Source organism: Tribolium madens, unplaced genomic scaffold, assembly GCF_015345945.1.
Source record: "Tribolium madens isolate multiple individuals breed KSU strain unplaced genomic scaffold, Tmad_KSU_1.1 Scaffold_97;HRSCAF=244;Tcas5.2_LG3a, whole genome shotgun sequence".
In the NCBI taxonomy this organism is placed as follows: domain Eukaryota; kingdom Metazoa; phylum Arthropoda; class Insecta; order Coleoptera; family Tenebrionidae; genus Tribolium; species Tribolium madens.
The window spans coordinates 2,154,104-2,169,816 of record NW_025401069.1 but is presented as its reverse complement, the minus strand read 5'-3'; the positions used below and the strand labels follow the sequence as shown (position 1 = coordinate 2,169,816).

General features: G+C 33.4%; 1 protein-coding gene across 3 annotated transcripts in view; it reads right to left on the bottom strand.

Annotated features, from left to right (window-relative positions):
• The window catches only part of LOC123014089 (limbic system-associated membrane protein), a 183,597-nt gene that overhangs the window by 43,780 nt on the left and 124,104 nt on the right, over positions 1 to 15,713 (bottom strand). The gene's annotated exons all lie outside the window — the stretch shown is intronic.

Here is a 15,713-nt window from a genome sequence, read left to right as displayed (position 1 = left end):
CCATTTATTATTATTATTAACTATGGTGATATTTCAATACTAAACAACTATACCTACTTGCAATAATTGGAAGTTACGCATTTTTTATTATGTTACTGCAACAAAAACACTTCATTTTCTAGGTAAAAGAATTGTTCATGTCTGTTTTCACCATTCCTCAGCAATGACAACAAATTTTTTTTTAATTTACTTTTGTTTTTGACAGTATTTTTACTTATAGCGTACAGTATTTTTACGTAGTGTTTAGTGTTTTAGCCTAGCGTTTAGTATTTTTGCTTAGCAGATGTACTTAGCACTTAGTTTAATAACTTAGCGTTTATTTTTTTCCTATAAATAAATTTGCCATATTTTAATGTTAATCAAAATTTCATAATTGTCATTTGCAATATTGTTATAAATAGTCAACAGTATTGATTAATCAGATTAAAAGTGTTTTATTGTAGCTTTAATTTGAATCTTTGTTAATAATTGAAATAACTGTGATAAATTTTGTTAAATAAACTTATGCTTGTTAATGCAAGTATAGTTCATGCTCTAGGGAACGGAGGATCATCAAAAGTCTTCCTTGAAAATAAATATTTCGTTTCATTTCGTGCACGAAGTACGTGGCATGCCGTATGCAAGCATAAATTTCGTTTCAGAAATTACATGAAATAATCTACAAAATCTTGGCAAAAGGGAGCTCCAGAGCACATGCACTGGTGAGTTTTACACCGGTCTTCCATATTCATAACCGTTGCAGTCCTGCAAGATGGTCCAAAATAACGATTTTACATACTTCGTAGAGATAAAACCAAGTCGTCTCGTTGTGTATTACAGTGTGAATTTTTCTTAACGCCGCCAGTTGCACCAGATATAGAAAAATTAAATTGACCGTAAATGGTGAGACGTCTGAGAAACGTTGGAAAGAAGGCGTATCAAAAGGCAGCTTGCATTTTAGATCGCAAGTTGCGATTTGTCGGCCGGCTATTTACTCATCTAGTGAATAATTCTCAAGTTTTCATAGAAAATGTAATAATTTATTGAGAGGTTGATTAATATTCATGCGGATTGACAACGCGGGAAGACAATTCACAACGCATGAATTTTTCATCCGGCTATTAAGAAAACTTTGTCGATTTTATTGAAATAAATAGCGTTTTATGCTTTCAACTTTTGAGGATGTAATAAAATTTTGAATCCAGTATTTGTTTGGTATTAGAAATATGTGTAGCATATTTTACAAACAATTAATTAATTAAATGGTGTAAGAATTCTTTGAATAAATGATATGTTGTGTTTGCGTTTTATTTAAAAATAAACCAATGAGAGGTGAACTCAGAAATCAATAAAAATACAGGGTGTTTCACGTAATTTTACGAGGCCTGCGCCTGTAAGATGCAATCAATAATACATATTACGATACGAACTCGATTACAAATTTTGAAAAATTGGATAATTTTTCTAGTTTGTTCACCCTTTCAAAAATTACAAAAATTACAACGTTTTAGTTAGTTAGTGATTAAGATAGATAAACTACAATCATATTCATGGCGTCTCGCGATAGAACAAATGATAATTGTTTCTGAAAAACTGCAGTTTATGACTATTAATGAAACAGTGATTAGTTTGACAACTACTGTCATGGGTTTCCAAAAATTAAATAATTAAATGTGTATTTTTTGTATCCGGTGTTCTGTGACTTTTGTATATTTGGGTGCATACATTAGGCGCAAGCCTCGTAAAGTTATGTGAAACACCCTGTATAAACAAAGTGCTTTGTTACTATAGGAATTGCTGACTTCAAAGCAGATTTATTTGAGTCTCCTTCCGGACCTCTTCGAACGAAATCACTAACTTTAGGACCTTTCCTGAAGGACTGTACTCTTTGGACATCTTTGAAGAATATGGTCGACGGGACCTTCTTCCGTCATTAAACCACACCTACCCCAGGACATCTTCTGGGACCCGAGTTCATCACTGGACACGGGCCACCGAATCTCTTCCGTGGTAAGGGCTTAACATCTGGGGCCTCTTCCAGATGGTATCATTTCCTGGACCTATTCAGGAAAACAACCGACGGGACATCTCCCCTCAAATTCACTCACGGAGGACCTCTTCTCCAAGGTAGCCCTAGCGGGTTCACTAGGTCCAAGTTAGAATTCGTTTGTAAAATTACATGTTTTTTCTGTTCTTACTGTTGTTTTAGTTACTAAATAAATTTCTCATTTCAATCACCTGTGTTTAATTAAAATCGAACCTCCCCATTCCCCTCCACTGTATAAAAGCTAGTTGGAAAGGCACTCTCTGGATGGCATCTCCAAACAGTTCTTTTCCAACAACGCCCAGTATTAAATAATAAATAAAAAAGCATTACAAGGAAAATTCACCTTCTCTAAACTCCAGTTTCAGGTACGACTAAGTTTTAGTTAAATTTAATCGTTTCGATGTTTACAAAGATTTTAGAGGTGCTATACGTCAGTTGAGTCTAAACGTAACTCTCCGTTAAAAATCCATTACACTTAATTATAAAAGTCATAAATCATAAGTTTTGATTTCTTTCTCTCTTTATTGTAGATATTATTACCAAAAATTATTTATTTCAAAAAATTATATTACTTAAATATTCTTTTGCATTTATTTAGCGTTTAAGTTATGCTCCACCTTGTGAAAACCTGTACGTACTTATGAAAAATTAAGTGTAATGAGTAATAATGAATTTACCATAAAATACTAAATAATGACTCTATTACAATGCATAGGAGGCCGCAGGAGCCCTCACTTTTAGCGTCATTATTTTTTTATTTTTACGACTTGTCTTCATAAATATTCATGTATGCTGTGTAGCCACAGTTTTCTATTTTATAGCTTCTCAACAGTCTTAACTGGAGTAACAAATGCATCGCAAGTTAAAATATGAATTTGCAAATTCGTGATTGTAATCAGCTGGAAACTAATTTACCAAACTGCTTATTCTGCAAATGGAGTTACGAATTTTATTCACACTTGATACCACATATTCATTAAACGGGTGCACAAGCAAATCCCTGTAATAGAATACACCCGAGGAGCCAGAGTGGTTTCCTCTAACGCAAAATTGATAAATAAATTCGATTTGAGATTTTTAATTTTAAGTTGAAATTTGTTTATTTTTAGTAAAATTTATCAAAGCGGAGTAGTAAGAGACTAAGTTAAAGTCAAACAAGTCTGCTCTAGGAAAGTTAAGCCCTGCTGATGAGATTCGCAGGATGATGTAGTCATGTTCTTAGAAGCGAGTTAAGCAAGCTGCAACGAGTGCAACGTGTAATTAGCAGCGGAATTAATTTTTAATGTGTCGGATAAGAGATCGGACAAGAGTTCATATATTTTAGGACATCATTTAGGGTCATATTGAGTCATTCATATTTGATAAAAGAGGGGCTTTTATCGTTGCAATAAGTATATTAGGATGTGATTGGTCGCTAAAAGCAGGCTTTCCCAAAGGGATGTAGCCTTTTTAACTTAACGTACAACTCGCAGAGTTACAACACGGGCCATTTTGGGAATACTTTTCGCTATTGAGCATTGATCGTGATATACTTAACGAATTCCCGCAGCACGTGTAAGAGCGCCACCATCTGTTGACAATGCGCCTACTTCCGAAATTTTTCTCTTTCAATATTTGATTGCTTTTCTGGTGTGTTGTGGAAATGTCAAGGGGATCAAAGCGGCGGCCGTGTTTCCTGAACATAATGCTAATATTCTGTTTAGAAAACATTAATTATGCCAACAATATCTCCCTAGGTCGATCATTAATCAAGTAATAATTAGACGAATTTCACTTCAAATTTAATCCTCAAAAAAGGCGCGAATAACTAGATGATTGCTCGAAAATGTATTTATCATCTTGACAAGACTGCCATTGTTGTCATCCTATATTCCTCCGGCAGGAGCCAGGAAGGATGAAAAGTTTATTTTAGCAAATTGTGATGAAAGTTTTAGTTTAAGACTTGTTTTCTGACGTGAAATGGAAAGCAGTTTTTGTTTCCTGAAGCGTGTGCACTTTATTAATAATCTGGAAGCGGATGTTGATGAAATTTTCTTCATTAGAATTCACAATCATTTCCTTTAACTGAATAAACAGACGTGTGGCATGAAGTTCCACAATTGTTATAGTTTGTGAAATTGAATGTCTTTCGCAACTAACTTGAGGGCAATAGCGTTTGGTAGATTAGATAACCACATCACTACTGCACAGTTTCATTGGGACACTTCGTTCCAGCATTGTCGTCTTGCTTAATTATTTTCATCCAACAAAAAGATTAATTGAAACACAACAAAAGCAAAATATTTCAATTTGTTGCAGTCATACACAATTTACGATAATAGTGTATTTAATAAATGCAAAAAAACAATAGCCCATATAACATTGTAATGATACCTTTGTGATACATGTGTAATCTTTAAATAATAAATATAATAAAAATTACAATAACAAATGGATCGTTTTATTGGTATTTGGAAAATTATTGCCCCGTACTGTTTACAAAACTCATATATTTGCAATAACTAATTGAGTGGAAAATAAAATAAAGTACAAATTAATTTGTTACTGTTTCCCGTCATATGAAACTGATAATATTTTCTCTAAGTGGTTATAATATGTACGAACACATTGATAAACTATAGAAATAGAAATCGAGTAGCCCATAAAGGTAAAATGTAGCTAATTAAAATGAATTGTGATTTTCTACACCATTATCAAGAAGTACAATGCAAAATGGCTTGTTTCGTAGCTTTCGACACAGCATTTAACGCTATGTTTTGATTATTATTATACAGGGTCGCTAAAAAATATAAATTCAGCTAAATATTTTCAGAACGGTTTAGCAGAGCACGTTGAAATTTGCGAAACAGTTCACCTATTTTTTGGTCAAAGTTCGGCGGCAAAGAGCTAACAATAAATAAAGACAACATTTACAAGGCTAAGAAAAAATTACATTTTTCAAAATTTAATTAGTTCCCTAATTTTTTAAAAATACAAGTGTTACATCACAGAACTCAGAAAAAAATGCTCTTCCTAAAAATATTAAATTTGACCGTTCGTGACATTAAAAAAAATCAAGTTAGCCTTGTATCCCCAGAACAAATGGAGTTAAAAGTTTGATAAATGTCTGAGGCGGTGGAATTTAAATACTTTTAACCATGTACCAAATTTCAATAAGTTTTGATCAATAGTTTTTATAATCTTTAACTGTATCCATACTTTTTAGCGATCCTGTATAGCTTTCAGTTAGATTTTTTTTGTTACAACTAACAAAATGCGTTTCGTAGTTTTTAATAGTATTTAATAAATTTAAATTCTAAGATTAATGCCTCTATTTTCAAAATATGGTAAAATGCATTTCTGCAACATATTTTTTTAAATGTACATTATCGTCTAAAAAATGCTCAAGTTGCAAGCAAACCGTGGGTACTTACATACATTTTGAACATTTTCAAAAAAGATATCAAAACTACAAATCTTTTGCATTTCTGGCTACACACTAAGTGAACATACGTCTTTGTGAATAGAACAATTTCTCTACTTTTTACAATTGATGATATATTAGGAAAAATAAATTATTCTAGTCCCAGTCGCAAAATTTTAGTTTAGGTAACCCGAAGTGTTGATTAAATTTTGACAGTGGAATAAAAGAAACACTTATTATAAAATTAGCAGCAACAGATAAAAGAGAAAAGTTTGTTAAAAGTAAATCAATATATGTTTCATAAAAGATTTGTTGGTTTGAAACAAACTTTTGTTTTTTTACACACTTAATTGGTGCAGTTAGTAGAATTCTCAAAAGTAAGTTTTAGCGTTAAATCTATGTCTGGAAAGAATTTTGAAGATTCGAGTAAGTCGACGGTAGAAAAAAGTTTATCTTCACGGGAAAATAAAACCTACTCACTACTTTTCCATTCGATTGGAAACAGAAAACTTTAGAAATCATATTTCAGACAATGAGTGTCATAGGTCCTTGGTAAATGTTTTCAAAGTTTATTATACGTAATTCCTTTCTCTGAAAAAATATGTTGTGTTTATAGTTCTTGCGCCTGTTTGTCTTTTTTAAAGTAAATTTTTCAAGTCAAAAATACTAAACATTGGCAAAACAAATTAAGATTTTTCCAAACTGCGTTAAAATGGTCTTAAAATTTGATGACTGATAATATGAGAATTATGAATTAGTTTAACTTTTCTCTACGAAATGTTAGTAGACTAACGTCATTCGTCATGTCGGAATTAGCAGTCGCAGATCGAGGGTTTCCATAAATTCCCATAAACCCCTAACATAAGCAACGTGCGGTAATACGGATTTGAGATCAATGTAATGAAGGCGCCCTGATTTGTATAGGTGGGGTCGCATAAGACCTAACGTAATTAGACCTCGTGAGACTTTGGCATTGCGATAATTGGACTTTTCTGGGATTAGTTGTATGGGAATTCTCCCATTTGTTAATTTAATTGTGTCGCTTACAGAACTTTCACTTCCCTCTCTCGCCCTCAATGTAAATGTGTTTTCGTCTCGATTTAAATTTAGCTCCCAGGAGAGTTGATTCCTATAGATGGATGTACTGCTTTGTATATCATCATGATATAATTAATTTGAGAATCTTCCTGCCTTTGACTTGAAATTCGTTTAGTATCGAACTTACTATCACATGCAGCTACATCCCAACTTCCGATCGCGAACAAAACGCATCGATAATAACATTTCTCTCGGTGGCGTGATTTATTTAAAATCGGAACAAAGACCAACTGCAGACAATGAATCCAATTGTATATATAGTCGCTAATTTAATTGAGTCGAAAATCTAATTATAAAGTTTATGAGGTGGCAGGGGCAACCTTTTCACTACTGGACGGAATTATTTATGACCGTTATTCTGACATTTGTTTGAATCGCAGCAGGACGAAGATTGCTATCGCAACTATTTTATTATGGAACATAAATGCAAGTCCATATTTGCCATAGCAATGTTCGTTGTTACGGTTTAATGGTCTACTGTTCCTACTTCAAATGACAACCTCGGGCGGCGCCCCCTAGACGTAATTTTCTTTTAGAGGGACCAATCAACCTCCATCCGCCTACGATCAATTAAACCCGCAATAAAATTTATCGCAATCATGTTTGATATTGCCATCGTTACCATTACTGTACTCATCACAGACACCGCAATAAAGCCATAAAAACTGACACAAACAAAGACACTACAGTGCTCAAATGCATCAACAACTGCTAATACCGAAAAAGTTTGATTTTATATATTTTTACATTTGATAGATAAAAATAAAAAAGTCGTTTCTCTGAAATGAACCAATTCAGCTTACATCTCTTTCCATCCAAAACCTATAATCATGCTATAAAATATTTCACATCCTTCCATTCATAACAAAACATAAAACGCACATTACGATGCAAAGCAAATAAACTTTTGAAATATCTACTCGAACAAATATTGAGACGCTTTGTGTACCTGATTTAAACTCTCACCGTCTTAAATTATACGAAGGACTTTACTATTTCGTTTTCATAGCAAAACTTGTGTAATATCCTAGAAATGCATATTTCGATAATGTATAGAAGCAAAATCTTGTAAATGCGTGCAAAATTGACCCGAGAAGAGACCACAAATCCCAATGCAATTTTTACCCCACAAATCCCGAGCGACACTAAAACCACTTTATTTTAAATATAACGAATCAAATTTGTCTTAAAAGCAACAACATAAACTTTGTTCGAGCTTATAGGAGACAATTCTAAATTTTTATAATGAAAGATTAACAGCGAAAGAAATATTAATTAGGGGTTGAAAAAGTTTCGCAGTTTGTTCGAAACATTATGAAACTAGAACGCCTTCAGAAGCACTGACCGCATTTTGACATTAACTTTTTTAAATTTTCTTTGGTGAATTAAATGTGAATGAATCTGTCACTGGTTTTTAGTTGGGGAAACTAATTATTTTGTTTTTGTTGCGGCGAACTTACCAGACTGTGTTGTAACAATAGGGGAAAAAAATCAATGAAAGCTACTTTGCTGTCCATTTGTTATTGTGAAATCATTCATAATATTTTTAAAAGTGTATCAGCAAAAGGGACGTCAGGCTCGTTTAGAACAAAGCGATAGCACGCGATTGCATTTTTATAAAGTTTCATTAAAGTAAAATTTTATCTCTTTAGGAAATAATATAAAAGTTTTATTATCGAACCATTCTGCCTAATAAAAGAATTGGGTTACAGCATCCGTACAAAGGAAATGCTTATTTTTATCAGAAAGACTTATCTTTCACTGTCAGTTGAAGTTTTAAAAGTGAGTCTAAGAATGCACTTGCGATCGGATAAACTTTTTCCTTCCGTCCTAATTTACTTTCGCGAACATAATTTCTCAAAGCATTGCTAAAATTTCTTCCCGTCGTATTTTTTCTAATTAACGGAATTGAATAAGTCTCACTGGCTGTTTCTACAACCCTTCAAGGTGTGCTAAGATTTGGCTAATTATGTGAACACAGCTTTCTCTTAGATAGTCGTGTCTCGAATTGCTCGTCTCCTTTTATTTCTCTTTCTGAGTGACAAACGCAATACGGATCAACATTCGTCTCCGTTCCCTCGTAAAATTAATGGTACATCTAATGGTAATGACAGATGTTGTTTTTATCCATTGGAAGCTTACTGTTCACGACGGTTTATATTGTTCATATTCATCGACCCTCTGAAACTGAAAAATTTACAAAGTCGCGTTTTATATTGGGCACAAAGCACAGTTTGGGCTCTTTATCAAAAAATTCCACCCGCCATAACTCCATAATATAAAAATCAAACAGGTGTTTGCCTTCAGTAGTTCAAAAACGAGGTGTAAGCCACGAAGTGAGCCTCTTGTTTGTCGATACCGTATCAATTTTATCAAAATAAGTGCTTTACTTTTTTGATGTTTACTCAAGTCAGGCTAAAGTCCTTGTTCGATCTGCCATTTTCATTAACCTCCTCTTTTACACGCTCTCTTCAAATGCGATCATCCCGTTTTTCGAGATAAGTAAATTCAAAAGCTTTCGAATTCCGCTCCTTTATGAAACTGTGCGAAAGACGTAAATATTAAAGAATTCCGAGTGCGACAGCTGAGATAACTTGAAACTACCCCAGACGGTGTCAGTTAATAAAGTAATAACGCACCTCGGGGACCATCCTCATCCCCATTCATGTTAGAACGTGCCGTGCAAAGAGTTGCACCACTAATCTTCTCTATCTACAAACACATCAAAATTCCCAACCTGTAACTTCTTCAAATAAAATTACGGAAAAGAGTAATGCGATGTAGCCTTGAACTGGTGCAGTAAAACCGAACATGCACCAGGATTTACGGACGTCGTAAACTCGACCGCTTTGCCAAATATTTATTTCAAAAAAATTTGATCAAATAAGATTCAACCCTAGCACTACAACGTGTTTTGTTCCACGCTTAAAACAGCTAATTTTATTTAGTGATAATAAGAAGAAATAAATTACGCATTTACGCCGCCTTGCAACCAGCTACTTGCAGCAAATTCAATTTAACAGAAATGCGGCGGCGATTGCAGTTCTAAAATAGTGTTACAGGATTTCATGAGACGAAGCTGCATTTATTTTTCGTCAACAACATTAATCCAATTTAAATCAGATAGCTTCACCACTTAAAAAGCATTTGTGTTACTTTTGTTTGTGACAAAACAACTTGACGCTTGATTTTAAAGAAAAAAAAAATAGTTATTTGTATCACAAGGCCAGATACTGTCATTTTTCAACTGCAAGTGCGGTTTGTGGGTCGAGACGTCAGCCAAATTATTCAATACATCAAATATTTGCTACGAGATCAAACCGCTTGTCATTTAAGAAATACTATCCACAGATGTTATTGGATAACCAATATTGCCAACACTTAGTAATTTTTTTGATGACCTATAACATCAATAAGACAGTTTCTAGACGGAACACCAAAGAAGTTATTTAACTACGACCATTAAATAATACGTTTGTTATTTACGTAACTATAGGCACAATAGCGAGCATTAAATTTTGGTGGTCAATGTCATTGCTTAACATGCTCTCTTGTGACACGAACATGTGGATGTCAAATAGCTGTCTTAAAATTGACGGAACTCGCCCTCGGCTCGTGTCAAAAAAACGTCATTCTTTATTACATGGTCGTTAAACAATATACTATTATAGCATAAGTGTGTTACGTAGTCGAGTTAGCTATTCTACTTGTATGTAATGATACCCGAGTGCCCTATTTATTCTATTTTTATTCAGCATCTTCACATTGCATTAATATTTCATAATTTTAGTTTGAATTTATTTACAATAGTGAAAATTAGTGGCCTAGGGGGGCGACGGTAGATAAACTGAGTAAAAACTACCGTAGCTAACAACGTGACTTTTGGTTTACAATGAGTAAACAGTTGTTTTCTTTATTTAAAATCTTTATCGTAAAAATGCAAAAAGTAGGAGTTTGTGGATAAAAAGGGCAGCTTGGTCTAAAAATAGCAGAAAGGCGTACAAATTTCCTGAAGTAATTAAATCTGATTTACTTTTAAGATAATTGTTTTTGGGCGATACAAACACGGTTCACATTTACGTAAATTCCCATTTTGTAATGTCATTTGATTGATTCTAAAATAGCTTTTCCATCAATTTAACCAAGCTATGGAAAAACGTCGCTCTTTGTCATTGCCATCAGTTTAATCATCCTTTAATGTTATCTACCTTAGAGGATGTTGATAGATGGTCGTCATTATTGTATGGTTGATTCTAGTGCCGTAAACACATTGACTGTAGTGGTCAATGCTTGTCCAATACTCTTCCTCATTGTTAACAGCCTAATCATGATGTGTAACCAAACAATGATACTACAGTAACAAGTGTAGAGCATTGAAATAAACTACATGCTTGAATAACACTGAAACTTGAAATAAAAAGAAATGAAAATGATTACTGCAATAATTCTGCTAGCATACACAAACTTTATTTCAAGCTATCAAACTTGAGATTATTAAACACATTGCACATAGATTCTTAAACATTATTTGTTGTATGCTCCACATGCAACACAGATTTGGACGATCGGTGATCACGGAAAAAGGAAATTATTGTTTTAATAGATTTATTGATTGCGATTTTTTGACATAAATCAGCACGTTCGTATCTTTTCTTGTGTTGGGAGAGTCCTCGTAAAAAATCCATAAACTATTTACGTGGCGTTGCAGCTGTCTGGTTAATGAAATGTCGCGGAAAAGTTAAGTAAGTACATTAAAACGTTGAAGCAGAATTTTGCCGCATTATACATTTTAACAAGATTTTTACTTTTTATTTGCTTCCTATTTATCCTAAAGCCAGCTTCACACATTTATAAATTTCAATCATTTATATTTAACGTGGAGTGGAAAAGTGAAAAGAAGTTTGCGAGTGAGTAACAAAAGTGGAAAAACTTACTTTGCTGGAAACACGTACAAAGAATTTTCGAATTGGGATAACCTTTCCGTCGAATTACAAAGAAAGTTGCAACTTTACAAATAAGTAAAGAAACTTTCATAGAAAATTAAATCTAAGTAGAAAGATAACATTAGTTTGTATTCACATTTGAGAATTTTCCTCGGAGTCCTTTTAAGACGCTAGTAATTATCTCGCTATAAAATTATATTAAAATTCAATTAGACTGCATTCTGGGAAAAAGTTATTAGTAGGAAATTACAAGGTTACTCTAGTAGCGTGTTTTTCACGTAATTTGCACTTAATTGTTTAGATGATAGTCATTTCGCTGAAACGAATGTAGCAGAGTCGAATTTTTAAACAGTCATTTCCTCAGCATGCAATTTTCTTTAAATAATTACCGCGCAACTAGCACTACTCTGCAAATTTCATTAAGACCATACTTCACGTAATTAATTTTATTCGAACGCATTGCAGCATTAAAAACAATTTGTTTTACGTTTTGTGGCTCTCGGATAAAACTTTACGTGCTGGAATATCCGTTCTTTGTGCGAGTCCGGGTTCATTAAGTGACAACCGCCCTTACATTAGAAAACACAAACCTCAACTCATCTGAAGGGTTGACTTACTGCCACTTTAGCGACCCCCGGATCTATCAGAATAAGAACCCGGGTGTAGATATTCTCTTAAGTCACAAGTGTGCACAAGTTCTTTAGCGGCGAGGCTTAAGAGTTCCCAGGGCATGTATAACGCCGCTCACCACTCAATCTGGTTTATGGCCCCGCCAAATTAAAGCCGGCACTCGGATGATTAACTGCAGCCGGCAACCCTCATTCCTCCTGTTCAACAGCCGACCTCATGAAAGGTGAAAACAAAAGATTCTCTCACCTTCGGACCCAATAAATCATCTCTAACTACCACCTTTTCACACGGTATGTTCCAAAGCCGTTAATATCTATAAAATTAGCGTCAACCACCCACCTACCGCTTGAAACATGCTTTCCGACCGGTTTGCAAAAAATCGTGATCATGACTTATTGCCCTCTTAACGAAATGCTACTTGCGCCAACTCTAAAAGCTCTTAAATCTTGATTGATTTTCGAATCAACAGCGATCTCTTAATATGGCTGCTTCATTTCATCCAATACGATTATCAATTTCTCCAAAGAACAAACTTCTCACGTAAGCCAATGATCCGACCCTTTTCGGGATCACTAACTTGTTGAAAATTTATAAGGACAGCTAACTCTTGTCGAATTGTACCACTATTTGAATAATGAACTACAAGTACAACTAATTTTGACATTAAATTGTTTGCGTGCATACACATTTCGCGTTGCCAAAAGACAAAATTATGTTTATTTGATTCACTAGTGAAGAATTTTTTATAAACATACAAGATCAATGCACATTAATGTTAACTGGCACTTCATTATTTCATTTTCATGAATTCCTCAAAACTTTTCAAAAAAATGCCATTTAAGCAACGTAAAAGCTGCTCTCTTGACGGATCTTAACTCTTAAATTTAATAAAATGATTTTAAAAAAAATTATTAGCTACAGCAGAGACTAATTTGACCAATATCTACAGATTAAAGTCATAATCTGTATTCACAAAATTAGAAAAAAGTTTATGGGTCAAAAATTTTTGCTACTTAAGCCTGTCTTGTCACTTTTCTAACTTATTTTCAGGAGTCAAGTAGACCACAAAGTTATGATTTCTGAATAAACGAAGTTACCAGAAAATTTGACTGGCAAAATACTCCACTCGTTCATACAGAAAAAAACATCATGAAAAGTGACAGGTTCGGTGATTGAAATGGCACGACTACGGATACATAAAGGAAATGGCACGACTAAGTACTGATGATTAATGACATATTATCCATAAACTTGTATTACCTACTCAAACTGTCAACCTCATATACATAGATCTATTAAATAAATAAAATAAATCTATTTACTAAATAGGCATTTTCATTTTTAATTCATTGAAATATAGATAGAGCTTATTCCATACCTGGTGGCGAACTGACAGTGACAGAAAAGACACTTGGAGTGCGCCCACTTGGTTATGATAAAAAAATACATGGGCGTAATTTTTTTCTCTAAAAATTTTGATTACATGGATTGTTAGGAATATCATTTTTGAAAATCCTTTTAATGCGTTAACAATTTAATAATTTGTTCATCATTCTTCATCTTATGTACGAGTACCTACTTATTATAATTTTTTAAAGAGTAACAGTGGTTTTGAAATATTATTTCATACGACGCCTATGAATATTTTTTTTTAATAGTAAACATATGTTTAGTGTCAAAATTCAGTTATTTTTGACGTCAGTTTGCCACCAGATTTGGAACAAGCTATATTAAAACTACAATAAAATTTTCAGAGTTGTCCTGATTCTAAAATTAAGTTGAACATATGAAATGAGATATATAAGATATGATATAAAAATATGAAATTTGAGACATTCTGTACCTATTTTATGCCTTTGTATTCCCCAATGTTGCTAACTCAATAAAAAAATGAAAAAGATGTAGATGAAAAGAAAATAGGTTTCAATTTACCACTGCTTCTTCAAAATCCTTAAAAGTAACCAAAATACTTTATTGTTTATAACATCGCCGTCTGGATAGAAATAATCCTTTTCTCGCCTGGGCATCTTTTGAGTTCAACTGATTCCCGTTGGCGCTTTAAACAGGGGAAATTATTTGACACATCCAGTCTTTTTAGCTTAAAGGGTTCAACCTCATAATATCAATGCTCCCTGGCGTATCTTGTTTTGTTCTATCGTTCCTCCCCAGCTTTTATTAATTGCCTTATTTTTCGTTAATTATTAAAAATCATTCAGTTTTTCCTCGTAACTAAGAAAAAACCCGGAATGCATTATTTATGAAATGCCCAGGCGGGATATTGATACATTTCATTAAGGAGGCGGTGGTTTATAATAAGCCAAATGGATAACAAATTTTTATTTCTATTGATTAAAAAAAAAGGCAAATTTACGATAAAAATGGTGAGTGCGCCAGAGCAACAAAAAAAATAAAGATCACTAATTTTTTTTAATTTGTATTTATTTTCTATATATACAAGCTGTCCCAACGGTCCGAAAAAGCTCTATAACTTGTTTATGTTAGGAGATACTAACTTTTTCTTTTCTTTAGATTATAGTTGCGTTCCTGCTGCACATTTTAAAAATATTGCGGTCCCAATATTAAAAAACACTAAAGTTATGTTTTTTTAAATGGAATCTACTCAGTTTGATTTTATTTTTGGATTCTACGCTAAATTACAAATAACTTTTATACAGGTTGTTTTCATTTATCTGTTATCAATTTTGATTTGAGGCGCTTTTTTACCAGAATTTTTGAAATGCAGGGGTCTGTCTAAAAATTCGTACCTTCTAAATGCTTGCAGTAAGTAACGCCGTTTGATTCCTGAATGTTTGTGGCATATTTTAAGCGTTTACTTAACAACCTGTTCAGTGGCATGTGCCTATTGCGATTTTTTAAACATGACAAATTACAAATGTCAAAAACTATTTTTTTTCAAACGGCACTCTCTATTTATTATTGTACCAATCAAAAGATCTTTTGACAAGCTTTGCACCCATATAAGGTTTGTATAGTCTAGTGTAAAATTCAAAGTTGCTATCCTAAATTAACTAAATTTCGAAAAACTTCGCCCAATAAAAAAAAGTCAGTTTATGTTGTAGATTAAAACAGGCTGTGTTTAGTTTTCTTATGAAAAATAATAAAATCGCAACCTTTACTTTAAATGAATTGTAATTTTCCTGTGAAATATAAAATGATTTCGTTATCACTTGTTTAACAAAATAGACGTCCGGGTACGACAAAAAGGAACAATTCCATCGTGATATGGAGTAAATGCAAGAACTTTACTGTGGAAATCTAGGCACGAGCGATAAGACAATCAATGTGGAACACATTTCACATTCACCGTGCGCAAGAAACGCGCGTGATTCTACGAAAGGTAGATATGAACTGTGAAGTCGTTTCGAGATCAAGACTGATGAAGAGGCCCCGTCTATTAAATACAAGCAAGACAAAGGGACTCCTCCGCTACTCTTGTTTACGTCATTATCACTTAGTTACTTTGTATACCCCAAAACTATAACAATTTTCGTTCTATTCTGCTCCGACAGCTCGCTTTTGTACACCTGTTTAGTTAAATTTCAGGGGAAATTGCGTCAAGCAAGTAATACAATTAAAGTTACTTTATTCCTTC